At 37.0% G+C, this 20,964-nt stretch overlaps 1 long non-coding RNA gene across 2 annotated transcripts in view; it reads right to left on the bottom strand.

Annotated features, from left to right (window-relative positions):
* Positions 1-2,153, bottom strand: part of LOC148126947 (uncharacterized) — a 33,156-nt gene extending 31,003 nt beyond the window's left edge. For both annotated transcript variants that reach the window (XR_015741433.1, XR_015741432.1), the window contains exon 1: positions 2,014-2,153. This is a non-coding gene — a long non-coding RNA (uncharacterized LOC148126947). The remainder of the gene's footprint in view (positions 1-2,013) is intronic.
* Between the last annotated feature and the right edge of the window lie 18,811 nt (positions 2,154-20,964).

Here is a 20,964-nt window from a genome sequence, read left to right as displayed (position 1 = left end):
GCCAAGGGTTAGTGTCTAGGGTTGGATTTATAATTCTCCTAACATTTGATTTGGATTCAATTACAGTATCACATCTCCCTAGCTTTTTCCTTAGCCTTAATTGGAGTACGTAGGCTTTTCAGTAGATTTTTAAATATAATTTTCTTGTTTATCAGAAGGAATATTATTGCAAATCCATAATGCTTGACCTTTGTTTGTTGTTGATAGTTATGCATCCCAAGGAAATGGTGACTTTTCATTTGAACCTCCTGTTTCACAGCAGTCTTAACTCTATAATCTACCTTTTGCAACAAGAATGGAATGGTAAATCTTGGATAAGTCCTGTTGTAATGATTGCAAATGTATCCTTTTACTTTGGGCAATGGTAAATTGGGGTATGTTAGTGCATACCAAATATGGAAATCGTTAAAGGCAAAACTGTTGTGACTTGATTTCATTTAGGCCTTGCAGTGTGTTTTGTTACATTCTAACCGTATCCCTTTCTCTTCCTTTGTTTATCTTTGTGAAATGTTCCCTTCGGGGTTGAATTTGGATAAGAAAACGTCCACTTGGGACAATGCCTAATTTGTCTTGTTTTCTTTCCTTCCACATTTTGCGATACATTTGAAGCATATCTGACTCGAAGGTTGCAAAGTGTGTTGTAGACAACACTGCCAGGTTATTTCAGGGCATTGGCGTTTGAGGTTGGGTGTGGGCATAGTATGCAGAGAAATTCATGGAAATGGGAAGGATGACTTAAAACCTCCTCTTGGTGAGGCAGATTGAATTATTGGAATTGCCTTTGATGTTTTAATTGTGCTAGGGATGTGTTCTCTGGTTTATCAGACTCATAAGTCATGTACCTTGTTTTCCTACCATTCAGTGCTTTCCAGCTAGTCTAAATTTAGATATAATTATTTGGAGGCAATGTCAAGCAAGACAAACAGAAAAGCAGACTTTTATTTTTTTCACATCATGATTATTTTTTACAAATAACTCAAGATGGCAAACATATCCAAAATACTTTCCTCCTCCTATTTTCCCCGCAACAACAATCCCGTGAAGTGGTTAGGCTAAGAGAGAGTGACTGGCCCACCCAGTCACCCAGCTGGCTTTTATGTCTAACGAAGGACTAGCAATACCAATAAAAAAGCATTTAGACTTATATACCACTCCACAGTGCTTTTACAACTAAGCGGTTTACAGTCAGCATATTTCTCCCAGCAATCTAGGTCCTCATTTTACCAACCTCAGTAAGATGGAAGGCTGAGTCAACTTTAAGCCAGTGAGAATCAAACTGCCAAACTACAGGCAACCAGCAGTCAGCAGAATTAGCCTGCAATACTACATTTTAACTACTGCGCCAGTAGTAGTTCTAGCTCTAGATCTTCTAAGACTAGAACTCACAATCTCCTGGTTCTTAGCTGAGTGCCTAATCACTAGACCAAGCTGGCCCTTTTTGTGTTTTATTTCTGATTTCTGTTGTGCTCATCAGGAATAAGTTCACATAAAGTGTCAGTACATTGTCATTTATGTTAGTGTGATTTCCTTAGATAACCTGTGCTATTTTGACACATGCTGGATAACTTTTAGCATTAAGAGGATTATGAGAACATTACTTTTGTCTATTGCCCCAAATTGTTCGGGATCTATTGTAAACATCTGTGGAAGTAGGTTGTTGTCTGTTAAAGGGGAAACAAGTCAATTGATCTATGTAAATTTTGTAGGTACTCTAGAATTGGAAATTCTGAAAAGGAAGCAAACAAAAGCAAAGAGGAACACTGAATAGGATTTCATCCATAACTCTTCCAAATGATATATCTTTCTTTCAAGGCTAGTAAACCACCCAGAATCTCTAGTGGTGAGGTGGTTTCTTCTCTTCCTCCTCATCCCTTTCCTCCTCCTCTTTTCTAAAAGCAAGCTTGTCCTCAGTTAGATGATTAAGAGATTATCAGAATTTTTGTCTGTTTATGCACACATGAACAAAGAACAGAACATTTTCCAAGCTTGTCCATTATGAAGAAATCAACCAACCTCTCTTCTTACAGATGAAGCATCCTCCTTTCCAGTCTCATGATTCTGCCAGTCTTATTTTGCCTTATTCCCTTTCCAGAAAACGTCCCCATCCTTAGGCAGCCATAGTAGTACTTCAAATGGAGTAACAGAGGGAGAGCTAATCTCTTTCTCCTCTCCTTGACTTGATTTTAATATGTCCAAAAACAGTATCACCAGGGAAAGCCCTGGATAGCTTGGGAGAGGTTTCCTAGCCACTGGACTTTACCACATGTGGGAAGAGTTTGTGTTTCAGTTCGTGATATGATGTTGCAGCCTCTCACTTTCTAAGAAAGCCAATTAACATTTGATACTATTGCTCTTGGTTACAAATTGCAACACCACACTCCAGAAGTATGTGTCTGCTGTGTTCATTTAAAGAGCACATAAATAAACAGGAGCAGCATTTGCTAAATAAAGCCAGCTTCTTATCTTTCCACTGTTTAAATAGCTTTCACCTTAAAGAACCTCAGCAAACAGACATTTGAAGCAAACACACCCAAGTATTTTACATCTGGAATTCTGAATAACATTTTCCAAGATATGGCCTTTTTTTTTTAAAAAAAAAAAGACAAGATTCTGGCATAATGTGTTCATGATTCACACTCAGATAGAGGCCCTTGTGATGTTGTCCTACTTCTGCCAAGACTTTTTAAGGGTATGTGGAAAAAGTCCTCCCTCTCAGGGTTGAAGTTTTGTATGATCCAGGAGATGGTGTGCTCTGTGCCAGCTTATTTTGAATTCAGATTTTACAAAGCAAAAACCACTTCCTGACTTCTCACTGAAAGAGCAAGCAAAGCCGATCTGTTGAGCCAACACAGTAGTGGTGAGCGAGGCCAGCAGAGGACTGAAACAAAGTCCTGCCAAGTATTTAATAAAGAAGAAAAATTAAATGCACTGAGGCAATAGCAGTTTTCCTGCCATCCAGCAAAAGACTAATTCCACAATTAGCCAATTTCTGCAAAGTCCCCATTTTGCAAAGGACCCCACATGTTCTTACCATTATTTTAGAGCAAATTGTTTTACTCCATTATCTTCAAGCTTGCTTGGAAGTGATATCCCCTCTCCTACTCCCTCTGGATAATCACTTGAAGAGAGGAAAGAATGTACCTGAAAGATTGCCAGGAAGAGGATTAACTCATATTGCTGGATGGGCTTTTCCATATTTGGAGTCTTAAAGGAGGAGGTGGTAGGAAAGTTCAGTTTGGAAGTTTTAATCTGAGCTTTTGTATTTTGAAAAAAAAGAGATGAAGAAATTTCTTCCTTTTGTGAGTAAATTTCAATCCTGCCAGTTTGTAGAAATCATGGGCTGTCTTATATTGAGTCATATGTACTCAATAACTATCTGCCTTCTAAGGTTTCAGGCAATTTAGATAGGACATGGAATATAGGTTCAATTTGTCTAAATAATTCTTCTTCTTCTTCTTCTTCTTCTTCTTCTTCTTCTTCTTCTTCTTCTTCTTCTTCTTCTTCTTCTTCTTCTTCTTCTTCTTCTTCTTCTTCTTCTTCTTCTTCTTCCTCCTCCTCCTCCTCCTCCTCCTCCTCCTCCTCCTCCTCCTCCTCCTTCTCCTCCTCCATAATCAAACTAACTTTATTTGTTGTGTCAGATCCTGTAATCTGCAACTTTTACTCTGCAAAAACATATGGACTACACAACTTGACCAGGGCAAAACAATAGATGCAATCTACATAGACTTCTGTAAAGCCTTTGATTCAGTGGTACAGGACAAACTACTACTAAAAGTAAAATCTTATGGTATCTCTGGACAACTGCATAACTGGATAGAAGCATTCCTGTCAAACAGACAACAAATGGTCAAAATTGGGAGCATCCTATCAAATTCTGTACCTGTCAATAGTGGTGTCCCCCAAGGCAGTGTTCTAGGACCAACTCTCTTCATCCTCTACATAAATGACCTCTGTGATCATATTAAGAGCAACTGCGTTCTCTTCGCTGATGATGTAAAGCTGTTCAATACCACAGACAATTCTGCTACCCTTCAAAAAGATCTTGACTATGTATCAGAATGGTCAAACAAATGGCAACTTCAAATCTCAACAAATAAATGCTCTGTCTTACATATTGGCAAAAAAATCAGAAAATAAAATACAAGCTGAATAGTCAAGATCTTGTTGATGATCCAAGCTCTTTAAAGGACCTTGGAATACTCACCTCTAATGATCTAAGTGCTAGAGCCCACTGCAACTACATAGCCAAAAAGGCATTAAGAGTTGTTAACCTAATCCTACGTAGCTTTTTCTCTGGTAATATCACACTACTAACTAGAGCATACAAAACATTTGCTAGACTAATACTCAAATACAGCTCATCAGTCTGCAACCCACATTACGTATCTGATATTAGCACAATTGAGAAAGTCCAGAAATATTTCACAAGAAGAGTTCTCCACTCCTCTACTCGTTGTAGAATACCTTATGCCACCAGACTTGAAATTCTAGAACTAGAAAACCTGGAACTACGCTGCCTTCGGACTGATCTAAGTATAATATATAAAATCATACATTGCAAAGTCCTACCTGTCAATGAATACTTCAGCTTCAACCATAACAACACAAGAGCACACAACAGATACAAACTCAAGGTTAACCGCACCAAGCTTGATTGCAGGAAATACGACTTCAGCAATAGAGTGATCAATGTCTGGAATACTCTACCCGACTCTGTAGTTTCTTCCCCAAACCCCAAAAACTTTAATCTTAGACTGTCTATTATTGACCTCACCCCTTTCCTAAGAGGTCTCTAGGGGGCGTGCATAAGCACACCAATGTGCCTCCCGTCCCTGTCCTATTGTTTCTTTTATTTTTCTTTTATTTTTTTTATATGTACCCATTTCATGTATTCATAACTATGTATACACTTATACTTATTATCTTGTAAACAATTGACAAATAAAATAAAATAAAAATAAATAAAATAAATCTAATGGATCTCTTGGAAGGAAGATATTTTTCTTACTTCTTCTTTATTCTTCATGGTTGTGCTATTAAACATCTTTTGCCATTTTAAAAATAATTTAAAATACATATACTTTTGACTTTGCCAAAATCCATGTAAATTGAAGCCCCATTTATTTAAATGGGTACTACATTCCATTAATTCTGCTGGATTCAGTCTAAAGCCATGTTTCTCAACCTTGGCAACTTTACAATGTATGGACTTCAGCTCCCAGAATTCTCCAGCCAATGTGGACTGGATGAGGGGATTCTGGGAATGTATGTATTAAAGTTATCAAATTTGAGATGCACTGACTGGTCTAAAGTCTTGGATTCTGACTAACATTTGTGCCTGGAACATAACCTAGAATCCATGGCTATTTTGGAGGCAAAGAGGTTTATCAAACCTTTCCCCTCTCTAGAATAAGCTGAGGAGTAATTTAGGAGGCTGTTCATGACCATGCTATCAACATGGATTTAACTTGCTTGCTAAATGAATTTTAAGTCCCTGAAGCTAAGATCACAAAGCACTTTCATGTTTCTTTTCATGCAAGTAGATTCTAAACAGTAGGGTTTTTTTTAAAAAAAGAAATACTTAATAGTAAATAATAAAAAGTAAGGAATATTTCCTAAGAAATGTTCTCTTCATGGTGAGCCAATTGCATTTTTAACACAAACACGCGCGTGCGCGCGCGCGCGCACACACACACACACACACACACACACACACACACATATATATATATATATATAACAGTTAGCTGGGGCACTAATGTTTTTCACTGTTAATAAGGTCGATATGGAACAGAGCTCCTGTAAAATATATATGAGTAAAGTGGAAATCCATGCCCTGATGACTGCTATAAAGCAGGCCAAAGATATGTCATGTCCAATTAATGTCAATAAGGAACATCTGTATTTAGGCACCCAAGTTACTTAATGCAAACATTTCATAATTATATACTATAGCACACATGGAGCATTATGAGATGTGGTATCCCAGTGTGAAAAATATTCACATTTTTCAGATCAGTCAGCAGTCTTAGTCTGGCTTTGGCTCAGCTTGCTGTCTCCCCATAAGAGTATTCCTTTATAATATTGAATTAAGTGCAATCCACATTTTTTCTCTTATCTGTGAAATCTTGTGGTTGTAGCTTGACTGTTTTCATAAAATGAAAGAAAGCAAAGTTAGGGAAGGCTTCTTTCTTTTTTGTAAGACATCTGTTTTTTTTTTCTCTCTTCCTTTTAAAAAATGTTAACATAAGAAGCAAAGACTAAAATACTTTACAAGTCTGAAAGACTTAAGAGTGATAGGCAGAAAAGGTAGTGGCTTCAATCCATTCTTTTTTCTGTACTCTTTGGTAAGTGAAAATGCAATTGTTTCTTCATGGAAAATCTGAAAATGGAGAGAGGAGATAGGTCATAGATAGACCTATCTGGACCTGCTATAGACCTATCTGGATAATTGGATGGAAGACCCATTTTGCATCATCTTTAATTTTTTCTTTCTATTCTGTATTATCCTATTTACATGCTGGGTGCAATAATATTCTGTTCTATTAACCCAGTTTCCTTTGACTAAATGTGCAAAAATCACAGTTACAGCAATAATAATCTATAATATTATTAGGACTAACTAAACAGAATTGTGAGCAAAACAAATCCTGCACAATTGTGAGTCATTTTAAATGAATATTTTAAAGGTTTATGTGCCTAAACTTTTGAATCGGTTTTGTTTCCTGGCAATTGCCTGGAGAAATCCCTGTAGTTTTCTTTCAAGATTTTCAGAAGTGATTTGTTATTGCCTCCTTCCTAGGGCTGAGTAAGAGTAACTGGATCAAACTTACACAGCTGGCATCGTACCTAAGATGGATCTAGAATTCACAGTCTCCTTGTTTGTAGTGTGGAACCTTAAAACACTACCACAAACTAGCTCTTCCAAATAACAGAGTTACAACTTAATGTCCATTGAACAATACCATAGGAAACTGTTTGTGGTTGTTAAGCAAAAGAAATATATCTTTTGTGCTCTGTGTTTTTGAAAGGAAAAAAAAATGTACCACAGAAACATCTGTTCTTTGGTGGTATCAACATAAAGTAGATTTCTGGGTCTGGGTTGCAAAACTCCAGATGACCACTCGATGGCAGTAAAGGCATACAGAAACCTCTGACTCTTTCCATCTTTTCAGTTTTTCTTTAGATTTTGCAGCCCAAAGCTGGTAGCAATATTCCTATTCAATTATATGGGAACATTTCAGAGATATTGTGGGTTTAGTAGTTCCAGACCTCTGTGATAAAGTGAATATTACAATAAAGCCAGTCACATAAATTGTTTGGTTTTCTAGTGCATGTAAAAGTTGATAATTTACTGGATACCCTGCATAGATTGCTGCTGGGGCCATTTAGGACAGTTGGGGAAGGAAACTAACCACCAGACTGTGAGAACATGAGTGAGCAGTTAGACCAGGAGTGCATTACACTGCAGTAAATAAGGACATGCATTCACTTTCATAGCTACTATGATTGTTGGCTGAGCAGGGACAAAAATAGCCAGAGAAATGATTAAAGCTGATTTAATCACCAGCTTATCAATACTTAGGAGCCAAGGATGCCAAGGATGCAGTGACACAAGCAAACAATAATCAATGACTTTATAGCCAGTGATCAATACCCTAATTAACAATTAAAAGTTACACACAACTAGGCACCATGTAAATACAACATGCTGAACAGCCCAGTGCACATATTTTGGAGAGAGAGAAGTTTCCTGATGAAGGAAGAGGAGGTGCCCCTAAGATTCAACAGGTAGGTCTATCACAGGGGTCCCCAACCTGTGATCCATGACCCAATAGTGATCCATGAAGGGTTTGCAACTGGGCTGTGAAAATGGCCGGTGAGTGCACACACAGGCACATCCTTACTTGCACAAGCAGCGGATGAGAGAACACACACTCCATTTAAGTGTACAGCAGGTGCGCCAGTGGTGGGATTCAAATAAATTTACTATTGGTTCTGTGGGCATGGTGTGGTGAATGTGGTGTGGGCATGGTGCGGCAGGCGTGGCAGGGGAAGGTTATTGTAAAATCCCATTCCCTCCCCACCCCATTAATCTGCTTTCCAGCTCCATTCTCCTGTGCAGGGCAACAAAAAAAGGCCCAGCTGGGACTTGGGAGGCAGAGAATAGATGGGGCCAGGGCCAGTCAGAGATGGTATTTGCTGGTTCTCTGAACTAAAATTTCCGCTACTGGTTCTCCAGAACCTGCTGAATACCACTTCTGAGGTGCATATACACTCCATTTGCACAAATGGACCTGTCACTCACACAGAACCATCCCTTCTTCTCCCCCACTGCTGGTCCATAAAGCCAGAAACATTTGGGAACATTGGTCTATGGGGTACAGGTAGTCTAAGACTTACAAGCACAATGTAGCTCATAATTTTGATCATCAGGCATTGCAGTTGTAAGTCCAGGCACCACATGACTTAATTTGAACTTAAGTGAATCGTATGGTCATTGAACAAATCATGTGATTATTAAATGACATCGTTGGATTTCTTGCTTTATAGCTAATCTAAAAGCAGAGCTGAACCTTCCTTAGGACTGAATCTTCTATTTTTTAGTGCAGACTCAGGCAGCAGATTGCAGAACGGTAGATCTCTGAATGAATCTGTGATTCTGTGAGCAACTCAATCTGCCTACCTTTGCCCGATTTTGGGTAAAAGTTGCTCTTTTTTAATAAAAAGTTCTATATTTACATAAATATTTACAATATTTACATACAAGCCATGCCCAGCCAGTCACGTGACCACCAAGCTATGCCCAGTCAGCAAGCTACACACACCCCATCACATGACCACCAAGACACACCCACAAATTAGGCCATACCCACAGAACCGGTTATTAAGAAATTTGAATTCCCATCCCCGTTGGTGATCCCATGGATGTTCCTCTAATTTGTTCCTCTGATTTAATGCAAGGAAGGCACCCATCTTTATGAATACTAAACAAGGAATATTTTTATAGCTATTTCATAGTGGTATGATAAAAAGAGAAGTCACATAGCTCAGCCATGCTGCTCTTTTTTGCAAGCAAAGTTAAGTTTTGCATTTTGGGCATTCAAGAATTCTTTTTTTTTTTTTAACAACAACATGCTACTACAATCATGGAAGACTGCTGAAGAACAAGAAGGGCAGTGGAATCTAGTGGTTTATGCATTTCTTCCTTTGATTAAATGAACATGATTTGCTGTTAATATTTGCAAACACCTATGTGACTGCCAAGGCAAAATGTTACCAGGCAGATTACAAAAGTACTTGGCTCAATGGGCAGTACAATTGCAGCCTCTGAAAATTGGTCCCTTTCCAAAGCATCTCTGCCTCCAAGACAACAAGCATCTTTCCTGATTTATTTGTTTATTTTGTTAAATTTACATGCCATCCTATGCAAAGACATTCTGATTGCATTAATGCATTGTGATGCGTTAATGTGTTGTGATGCCTACATGTAATCTAATACTGACCCAGTCAAGACCATGGAAACTTCTTGATTGATCTGTTTTCTGTGAGAGATTTAGAAATCAGGAAAACTGGGATTCTTGATCATATGCAGAAACTACACATTCATAAAAGCAGAGGTTATGCCTTGTTTATGAAGAGTGGAGGTCTCAGGCGAAGGGCTAGTTCATTTTTGGGTTATGAAATACCTCAACAGGTCTCAGAAAATTACCCTGACTACTAATTTCAATCTTATCTTTCCCTCTTGCTCACACATATTAAAATAATTTCTGCTTTATACAGAATGCATATATTTGCAGAACTTTCATTCCTTTAAGTACTTTTTGTTTTCTCTGAATAAAAGGTACAAGGTTTATATGGAAGCTGGAAAGGTTCAATTAATTCTTTAAGCCAAATTTTCTTTGTCAATTTTTACAGATTTTTAATTTGAGAAAAATTATGTAACTTTAATAAAGAAAATAAATTAGGGATGGGTTTAAATTTAAGATAATTCTGGCTGGGAGAACAACCTGACTGCATCCCAATGAGGTATCATGATAAATGTCTTTTTTGCCTGGAAAGAGACAGATTATCTCATGAGCAGAAGAAAAACTACTAACATTGGTTTTCACAAGGAATTGTGCACTTTGCCATTCATTACCATACTTTCTCTCTTACTTACACACATTTTAATCTGAGAAAGTACTGAAACCAAATCATCAGGGAAAACAACCCCTGGATTCTTTGAAACTGATTAAATAACATCTCAAAATGGGTGTGTGGCGCAGTAGTTAAGAGTGCAGTACTACAAGCTACTTCTGCAGCAGCCGGCTGCCTGCAATTTAGCAGATTGAATCTCAGTAGGCTCAAGGTTGACTCAGCCTTCCATCCTTCCAAGGTGGGTAAAATGAGGACCCAAATTGTTGGGGGCAATATGCTGACCTGTAAAACTGCTTAGAAAGCACTGTAAAATAGTATATAAGTCTAATTGTTATTGTTATTAAGGGAATATCATGCACTGACCCATACATCAACTGAACGGACCTACTATCTTACCTTTTCATTTATCTCCAGGAATGAAAGTTGGCCCAAAGTAGGGAATAAAACAATGGTTGTCAACCTTTCCTTTGTGGCTAATCAGCCTTAGCAATGAAAAGAAATTAACCGGATGCTACCCTAATAGAAGAAAATTAAACACAATGGACCAAACTCAGGTGTTAAAGCAAATCCCATCCTGGTTTTTTTTTTAGTAAGAGTACCAATAGTTATGTGTGCTGGCTCAGCAACACCCTGTCTGTTTCATCAAACCAACTGAATTAGAGTTCAAACTTTAACAAGATACAGCAAAGTTCTTACAAAATTGCTCGAATGCTACATAAGATTTATGACATTTCAGAAGGGGAAAAATTGTGGTGCTTGTCCACTGTTATAGTAAGCTGACATAGCTAATCTGACTAACAGCCATTCAGCTGTATTTAACCCTTTATCAAAATGATCTAAGTTTGTGGCCATCACCACACATTCTGAGTTAGTTAGAAAATGATCAAAATTCAAAAGAGGAACAAATGCTTTGTGGACCTATGTTCTCATATTTAATTTACAACATGACCATAGGCTTTGGGAAAAGGGAGGGGTTAAAGCACTGCCAAGTTTCTAGGTTTGGAAAAAATATGCCACATGTTATGAAATTCTGGTGTGGAAATGTTATACATTGATTTATTATTCTAGCCTATACATATCCTATGTTTCTACAACATGTAACTTAGAGCATACACATGGGATTCCCAGCACAACTCCTCCAGTTTTTGACTAGGCATAGATCTATTTAGCTTCATTAAAAAAAATTGCTTCACGAATCCTTAAACCAGGGCTGTTAAACTCCCGGCCCACGGGCCAGATGCCCATGCCTGGTTTAGTGAAGGGGGAAAAAGTCTTGATAAATCACACGACGATGACGTGACAACATGAGTTTGACACCCCTGCCTTACACCATTCTACAATGCACTAGTGCACTTGCACAAAAGGGGAAGCCCAAATATATCTTTAACTAATGTCAACAAAAATCTACTTCCAAGTCTAGGTTCATGACAAATGACACTTTTCTCCATAGCATTTTCCTATTAAATACAATGAACATATTAAAATTGCAGAAATTGATTTTCCCATTGTTCCACCCTTCAAATCTTTTTGGATTACATTCTGTAGGAATGCCTAAAATTTAATAAATATTCAGTTGAACAAATAAACATTTTTGAACAAAACTGTCTAACATAACAGTAAGCAGGTATCTAAAGTTTAATAAACCCTTTTAAAATCCTAAGTCTGAAAATGCCAAATTTGATAAGATTCAATAGGCTCAAGATACTAGAGATAAACTGGGAGGTTTTACACAATGGACAGTTTCATAATTATTAAGAATGATCTATGAAACTGTTTCAAAATCAGGAGAAAAAAAGATAAACAAGTCAAGTATGATATATAACAGTAAGTGACTTGTATTCTTGTCTTGTTGCAATTTTCCAAAAGACATAGATTGACCAAGAGAAGACAATTGTGTTGAATATATCTGTGTCTTCTGGATGAAATGGGTGGGTGTGTATACAAAATTATATGCTGCACAGTTCTCTTTTCCCTCTCCCATATCTTTTAATTTTCTGTTGTTAGGGACTAAATCAGAGGTGGTATTCAGCAGGTTCTGATCAGTTCTGGAGAACCAGTAGTGGAATTTTGAGTAGTTTGGAGAACCGGCAAATACCACCTCTGATTGGTCCCGCCCACATCTATTCTCTGCCTCCCAAGTCCCAGCTGATTTTTTGTTGCCTGCACAGGAGAACAGAGCTGGGAAGCAGGTTAGTGGGGTGGGGAAGGAATGGAGATTTTGCAGTATTCTTCCCCCAAGAGTGGGGTGGGAATGGAGATTTTACAGTATCCTTTCCCTGCCACACCCACCAAGACACACCCACCAAGCCACACCATGCCCACCAAACCATGCCCACAGAACCAGTAGCAAAAAAAATTGAAATCCCACCACTGGACTAAATAGATTTGGATTTCCACTGGAATTCATAAAATGAATTAAGACATATGACTAACCTACAACTAAAGTGAAGGTTACTGGCGTGTTTTTTCTTACTTTTCTACTATTCAGAGGAACTAGACAAGGATGTTTATTTTCATCCTTGCTTTATACTATTTGCATGTCTTGTGCAGTTAGATAAAATTAAACCTCATTTTAATATTTCAGTGTTCCTGTAAATTATAGATTTCTTTAATAACTCTATTATGGTCCAAATCGGAATTAATGCCAATAGGTGAAAAAATGGTTACCCATTTATTTAAGGAATATCAGTTCATTGTGTATACCAAATCTAGTATTTAGATCAGTTCACATAGTCCTCAACTTACCACACTTCATTTAGTGACTGTTCAAAGCTACAACAGCATCGAAAAATGTGACTTACGACCTTTGCAGCATACCCATGATCATGGGATGAAAATTCAGATGTTTGGCAACTGGTTCGTATTTATGACCATTTCCATGTCCCAAGGTTATGTGATTCCCCCTTTGCGACCTTCTAACAATGAAAGTCAATGGGGAAGCCAGATTCACTTAACTGTGTCAAGAAAAATAGTAAAATGGGACACAACTTAACAATTGTATCACTTAACAAGAGAAATCTTGGGCTCAATTGTGATCGTACGTCGAGGGCTACCTGTAGATACCAAAGGATATAAATCAGTAACGTGTAATATCAATAAAATATTTAGAAACAAAAATTGTTTTTATTTGTTAAGGAATGGCTCTTCTAACATACTATGACCTTTTTCAATGCCAGAATTAAATAGAATTCCCAAACTTGATGTTTTTTGAACAAGGTATCGTGAAAAGAAGATTACAAAAGAAGCCATAAACAGACATATACTATTGTGTGTGCGTGTGTATACACACGTACCCCAAAAAATGTGGTGGATAGATGGATCTAGAAGGGAAAAGGAAGAAAAATGTTTAACTGTCTTGCCATATAGAGTAAGAAAAACTGCCTCATATGACTTGTTTTTATGATTTCCCAACTGGAAGCACTGCAAATGTCAGACTACCAGTAGTTGGAGATTATGGAAACTGTTCTTCAATACATCTAGGGACAGCTTCAAAACGGTAAATTTTTGACAGCCAACTATGTCTCAGCTCAAAAAACAATACTTGCTCTGCTTACATGAAGTTGATATAATACAATTCATGCTAACTCCCTTATGATATGCCTTAATCACAATTAATTAAAATCTCCTAAGGAGTTTGTTACAAGCATGAAGGCTGAAATTACAAAAATAAAGGTGCTTCCAAATCTGTCAAAAGGCTTTTATTTTCATCAATGCAGAAGCTGTTGACATATTAATTTACTTCTACAAGTGCCCCCATTTTAAGGGTTTTTTTTGCCAGGGCTATTGCTTTTTAAAAACTAAATTAAAAAAACACTAGATGCTTTTAAAAGTATTTCTGGAGATCTAACTCTCTCTTCAGATTCATTCATCAGATTCTATAAAAAGGAGACACACTTCTTGTTTTATGTTTTCAATATGATAGAACTTCAAAGGGCTTGCAAATTAAAAAAAACTTAATTACAGATGATAGCTTGCTTTAAAAAAGAACTCTTCTGAAGTTTGTTAAACAGGAATTACTGCTCTGTTCCTTTGGATAGTTTGCAGCAATTATTGTAACCCTGAATATCAAATTATTACTTTTGGCAATTGAAGATAATACTTTTCTCACTTACATACTTACAAGATACAACTTCAAATTGCTAGTTTCAAGACCAGTAGTTGTATAGCCATTTCAGAAAACTTTCATGTCAATAACTTTAGCAATGGCTCTTATTTTATTTATGAAGCTATAGCAGTTTTAATCAGCATGTCTTTTAAAAGTCCTGTTTTGTATTCTGTACAATCAATTTTCCAGAAGTGGCCACAAATTACCACAGTAAGAGACTATCATGATCAGATCATGAAATCTGTAGAGGAGGTGGTGTTGCTATCTTCTATAAAAAGTCTTTATATCTAAAAAAACATCTAAGTAACCCAGGAGCTTGCTCTTCCTGAGACCATCATCTGTGAACTATCCTTAAATATCACATTTAGATTCTTAGTATGTTACAGAGACCCTGACTATGACATCAAACATGCAAACAAGCTAAATACACTACTAACATGGGGAGCATCCTGCCCACACACATCTTTCTTGATGACTTCAATTTACCTCATATTAACTGGACCCTTAATGAATGTACAACTGAACCCATACATGCAACCTTCTACAATGCAGTAACAAATCTGGAACTAGAACAACTAGTAACCAACAACACTAGACTTAACAACTGCCTCAATCTCCTCTTCTACAATAGTTTGAATTTAATTTACGGAATACAAATTAAAGAACCCTTTTCCAACAGTGACCACAACATGATAGATTTTTGTTTCAACATACGGCCACACAAAAATCATCACAATGACAGAATCCTCAATTATAACTTCAAAAAAGGCAACTATGATCTTATAAACAACGATCTCTCATCCCTTGATTGGCAATTTCTATTCACTGGATGCAATACTGTAGATGACCATTACAACATATTTTTACTTGAAGTCAAAAGAGTCATCAAACTATATGTACCAATAACAACTCCCAAAACCAGAAAAAAACAAATTACCCATAATAATAAGGAAGCTTCAATCAAAAAAGAAATCACTTGGGCAGAAAAACAAATCTGGTCACGTTGCCAACTTCAAAAGCCGATACAAAAATGATGCCATTTAGATAAAAACTAAATGCACCAATTATCACATTAAACAAGAAGAAAACCTTCTATGCACCAATTCCACCCATGCTTTTTACAATTTTGTAAACAACAAACTAAAAGACTCAAGGTACATACCACTCCTGAAAGGACCTAATGGTAAAGACTGCAACGATGACACTATTAAAGCCAACCTCTTTAACACATTCTTTGGCTCAGTATTTGTAAACAGCAATGGATCATGCCCAGTATTTCCTAGTTGAACCACAGAAAACTACAATGATCTAATACATATTGATTTTACAGAAGACAATGTTGAAAAAACACTACACAATCTAAAACCATCTCTATCTATTGGACTGGACAGAATATGTGCCTACTTCTTAAAAAAGCTATCCACTGCCATAGCAGAACCTCTAAGCATAATCTTTGAAAAATCTTTCAGGACCAGCTCCTTGCCAAAACTATGGTCACAAGCCATGGTCACCCCCATCTTCAAAAAGGGAGAGCCCAGCCTAGATGACAATTACAGACCAATCTCTTTATGCTGCATCACCTGTAAAGTCATGGAATCAATTATTAACCAATCCGTCATCGTCCACTTAGAAACAAACAACCTATTCTCTAATAAACAACTTGGTTTCAGGAAAAAAACTATCCTGTAATCTGCAACTCTTACACTGCAAAAACATATGGACTACACAACTCGATCAGGGCAAAGCAATAGACTCAATCTACATAGACTTCTGTAAAGCCTTTGATTCAGTGGTACATGACAAACTACTCCTAAAACTAAAATCTTACAGTTTCTCTGGACACCTGCATAACTGGTTAGAAGCATTCCTGTCAAACAGACAACAAATGGTCAAAATTGGGAGCATCCTATCAAATTCTGTACTTGTCAACAGTGGTGTCCCCCAAGGCAGTGTTCTAGGACCAACTCTTTTCATACTCTACATAAATGACCTCTGTGATCATATTAAGAGCAACTGCGTTCTCTTCGCTGATGATGTAATGCTATTCAACACCACAGACAATACTGCTACCCTTCAAAAAGACCTTGACTATGTATCAGAATGGTCAAACAAATGGCAACTTCAAATCTCAACAAATAAATGCTCTGTCCTACATATTGGAAAAAAAAAATCAGAAAATAAAATACAGGCTGAATAGTCAAGACGTTGTTGATGATCCAAACTCTGTCAAGGATCTTGGAGTACTCATCTCTAATGATCTAAGTGCTAGAGCCCACTGTAACTACATAGCCAAAAAGGCATTAAGAGTTGTTAACCTAATCTTACGTAGGTTTTTCTCTGGTAATATTACACTAATAACTAGACCATACAAAACATTTACTAAACCAATACTCAAATACAGCTCATCAGTCTGGAACCCACATTACATATCTGATATTAACACAGCTAAGAAAGTCCAGAAATATTTCACAAGAAGAGTTCTCTACTCCTCTACTCATTGTAGAATACCTGATGCCACCAGACTCGAAATTCTAGACCTAGAAAACCTACAACTACGCTGCCTTTGGTCCGATCTAAGTATGGTATATATAATCATACATTGCAATGACTTACCTGTCAATGAATACTTCAGCTTCAACCATAACAACACAAAAGCACACAATAGATACAAATTCAAGGTTAACCGCACCAAACTTGATTGCAGAAAATATGACTTCAGCAACAGAGTGGTCAATGTCTGGAATACTCTACCTGACTCTGTGGTTTCTTCCCCAAACCCCCAAAACTTTAACTTTAGACTGTCTACTATTGACTTCATCCCTTTCCTAAGAGGTCTGTAGGGGGCATGCATAATCGCACCAACGTGCCTACCGTCCCTGTCCTATTTTTTGTTTTATCTTTTTTATTTTGCTTATATGTATCCATGCATTCAGAACTATGTTTTTGTATGGTATTCAGCTTTGTTTGGGTATTTTCCCACGTCATTATAGTTGTGCTTTTAAAGTTGTAGCAACGTTTTGGCAGAATCTGCCCTGCCACATACATTGAACAGACCAATAGAAGAATAAGTACCCACCTGGATGAACACAAAAATGCAGTAAAAATGCTGGAACACACTTCCTCACTAGTCCAACACATGAAAGCCACAGGTCACAGCATCGACTTCAATGGCACCAAAACCCTAGCCACTATAGAAAACACTAGCTACAGAATTATCAGAGAAACCATAGAGATTGAAAAAAGACCTGAAAGCATGAATAGAAGAGATGACTCCACCAGACTGTCAATTATTTGGAAGCCTGCACTCACAAACAAAAAAATACCCACACCGCAAGCCAGGCAAATACCTGGGCACAAACAGACTCCCCCTGATACCTCCAGTTCAAACACACACCAACCAGGCACCCAGATGAAACCTAGCTTCCTAATAAATGATAGCCATCCATTTACTCGGAGCCAAGCCACACTAAAAGCCTCCAATACAGCAAACACAATGTTGCCAGCCAATCAAGACAAAAAAATGCTACAAAACAGATAGAAGATATTGGAAACACCAATCAAGCAGAACACAGCCAACTCCAAGATCAATAAACACAGACCAAGATTCCCAACCAATCAGGATGAAGAAAAAAACATTCTAGTACAGCAGTAGGCTAGCCCCAAATTTAAAACAGAAACGGCTGTGAAAGTCTGACTCACAGACGAACACAATACAGAAGGCTGACGATGGCAGATGAAATTCTGCCAAAACGTTTCTACAACTTTAAAAGCACAACTATAATGACGTGGGAAAATACCCGAACAAAGCTGAATACCATACATATAAATATGCATGAAAACTTAAGAAAACAACTATGTTTTTACTTATACCTATTATCTTGTAAGCAATTGACATAAATAAATAAATAAATAAATAAATAAATAAATAAATAAAATAAAACGAATATTTCCCACTTTGGTTTGAATGTTGTCAAGAACATGGGAACAAGGGACACAGTGGAATTCTGGAATTGAATGAGATATCTACCCATGGCAGGGGAATATATGATTGGACTTTGTGAAGGAGGCATTGAAGAAGGAAGGCGGGGGAGAAATCTTCTGCTATTTCTCCAAGAAATCAAGGTGGCTTATAAAGAGCTCCCCTTTCATTTTGTCCCCAGAATAGCTACTTTAAAAGGCTGAATTGAGAGAAATTAACTGGCACAAAATTACTCAATGACTAAGGATATATTTGAACAAGGATATTACGTCCTAATCCAACTCCTTGGCCATTACATCCCACATGTTTTCATCAATTAAAACTAGACATTTCAAGGAAGATTTTTTTTTACAAGGCAGCACCAGAAATAAAGTTTAGGAGGTTGGTAAAATCCCACCTCAGTTGAATAATGGATCCAAGCCAGAAAATTCCTAACTTTTCTCACTTGTCTTCACTATTACACAAAAGGCCATCCCTATCATTTTCTCTTCCTTTTAATTAGTTGTTAATCCAATAACAGGACTGCAAGACAGGAAGGGTTGGAAGAGTTTTCTATATTTTCTCGCTTCCTTCAAAACATGAAAAACCCCAAGAGATACATTCTGTCAAGGGCTGCTACTGTTGACTTTCCTTTGAATTGGCACAAAGAAATTATCCAAGCTCTTCCAATATCTTCTCTTTCTGGAAAAAAATGAGAGAGATTTCCAGGCAATTCAGACAGCTCGTCCATCATCCAACTCCTGAATGCCTGTGTCCCCAAAACTTGAAAGAATAGACAATTCTAGATAACTGATAGATGTTGCTGCTCTCTATCTGCTAATTAAGCCAACATTTGAGATGAGTCTTCTCTTCAGAAAACAGAAATTATAGTTTACAAAAGTGATAGACAAAAACTGACATGTGATCTACTGAGTCAAGAAGAACACAACAGAACAAAGCCAGGACCAGCCCTTGGCCTGTGAGCTAGAATGTGATTCATGGACCTTCATCATCTTCTCAAGATAGACTACAGATATTTGGTCACTTATGATTAGGTATAGAAGTTTTATTAAAATAATAGATTATCTCTATTTTCCTCACTCCACAAATGCTTATGTGTTGTAGCAATATATTGCTAGGTGAAAACATTTTCTTATATTCATTTCTTAAGCACATGATGCCTATTTAGGAATAGAAAATCACCTCCAAATTGAGCATGTTTAAAAAAGAAGGATAAGTGCAAAAATGCTAAAAATGCAGTTCTGAATCCAAAACCTGGATTGCTCTTTTGTGGTCCATGTAGAAATCCAGAGTCTATATTGAAGAATATGTCATAAACGTCTTTTTTTAAAAAAAATGGGAGGGGGGATTCTTCATACACCTACAAGGCTTGGAGAAGACTTCAAATGAAATGTATAGGAATCTGGGTAGGAATAAAAAAATTGAATGAAATCGATTTACTGTATCAGCTGATTAAAGGATTAAAGTTAGTCATTAACTTCTTATTGAACTAAATTGATTCAATAGTTCAACAACGAAAGCATTTCTTGAGTAGCTGCAATTAGTGCCCATCATAGCTCAAAAGTGTCAAAAGAATAAAACAGGATAAGGGTTTATATGCCTCTGACCTAGTAGTTATTTAGGCTATCCCCCTTTTAACTTGAGATGTCAGAAGTGACACATGGAACTTTCATCACACAAAACATGTGGTCTACCAGTGAACTACAACTCTCTCTCCGCTGTTTTTTTTATTTGTGGGTAAATTCAGATTGTAAGTATAGTTCTGCTGGCCAGAATGGCCATCCTGTCATTCTCATTCAATATCAAATCATTATTATGGTTTTGTATCCATTATTGTAGAAGGAGCTTTGCATCTTAGTGTGGTTTGTTGGCACATAACCATGAAACATTAGCTCTAGAGTTTGAGTCAAAAGTGTTCTGAGGTTTGGAAAAAATCTATCTAATTCTTGCCATCCTAATTTTAGCTGAAATCATACGCACAAAAACTGTCCTACAAATGTCAAGATGTTCTTGTGCTTTTTCCAGCCCTGATGGAAGAAGAAATTGTTGACTATCCCACAAAGGATTCTATTCTCATCCTGATAAATGCTTGCAAAAGCATTTTAAGTGGAAATACTTAAATACTTCTGATGTTCGTCACTACTTTATATCAAATGTTCCAACTATTCTGGAATTGCACTGTTTCTGATTTTTATTAGTCTGAACTTTAGTAGCAGAAATAGTGCAGTTGGGAAATAATAATGAAGAATAACTCAGTGATGAGATCTGCCTAATTTTAAGTGCATGTGACAATAATTACTACCTAAACTAGAGCATTTAGCACGAACTCAGGAATTACTGAAACTTATACAAAGACAAGTTCAAGAGGACCAATCTGGTTTGGGGGTTTTCATGAAAATGTAATGAGTAGCTAGCTATTCAAGGAGACATGATTTTTGTCTCCTTTAATCCTGAATATAGTTTGAAAAGATAATTAATCGGCAGAGCTTAGATCTTAGAGACAGCAACAGGAGCAGTCAGGAGTTCAGACTTCCTTGGTAGCATACGTGGAATGGCTGCAGAATCTACAAGAAAACAGGTTCATTTCTAATCCCTTAAAATGTACATATTTGTTTGGAAGTACATTGCAGTGACATAAACAAAGTTTATAGTTTATTGACAAGCATGTGTAAGAATTCAACCTTATGGTAATTTTGCAGGTTTTACCAGATACTATTTGGCTATTTGGAAACCAATATTT

This window comes from Pseudonaja textilis, chromosome 2 (assembly GCF_049901715.1).
Source record: "Pseudonaja textilis isolate UNSWEBS1 chromosome 2, rPseTex1.2, whole genome shotgun sequence".
Lineage (NCBI taxonomy): Eukaryota > Metazoa > Chordata > Lepidosauria > Squamata > Elapidae > Pseudonaja > Pseudonaja textilis.
Note: the sequence above shows the minus strand (reverse complement) of the source record. Positions and strands in the feature narration are given on the sequence as shown.